This window comes from Amblyraja radiata, chromosome 43, assembly GCF_010909765.2.
Source record: "Amblyraja radiata isolate CabotCenter1 chromosome 43, sAmbRad1.1.pri, whole genome shotgun sequence".
NCBI lineage: Eukaryota > Metazoa > Chordata > Chondrichthyes > Rajiformes > Rajidae > Amblyraja > Amblyraja radiata.
In genome coordinates, this window is record NC_045998.1 from 10,052,016 (window position 1) to 10,052,579 (window position 564).

The following is a 564-nucleotide window of genomic DNA, read 5'->3' on the forward strand; positions in this document are numbered from 1 at the left end:
CCTGGAACTCAGGTGAGGTGAGTGTCCGCTTTGGCCCGTTGGTGGCCGGTGGGGAGGCGACGGGCGGAATAGATGAGGTTCATGACGGCGGCATCGGTGGTTTTCTGAAGACAGTGAAGGTCGGCGACACCGCACCGGGAATTGGACGGGAAGCCGCTAAGAGTGGGAGAGGCGGTGGATATTGTTGCTGCTGCTCGTGGTGGCCATCTCGGCCTCGTGGAGGTCGGGCACGTGGCGCCGGGGTCCAGCGGTGGAGCTCCGGGTCTGCTGGCTGTGTGTGTGTGTGTGTGTGTGTGTGTGTGTGTGTGTGTGTGTGTGTGTGTGTGTGTGTGTGTGTGTGTGTGTGTGTGTGTGTGTGTGTGTGTGTGTGTGTGTGTGTGTGTGTGTGCGCGCGCGTGTGTGTGTGTGTGTGTGTGTGTGTGTATGTGAATGGGTGTGTGTGGATGTGTGTGTGTCAGTGTGTGGGGTTGTGTGTGCGTGGGTGTGTGTGTGTGTGTGTGTGTGTGTGTCTGTGTGTGTGTGTGTGTGTGTGTGTGTGTGTGTGTGTGTGTGTGTGTGTGATCG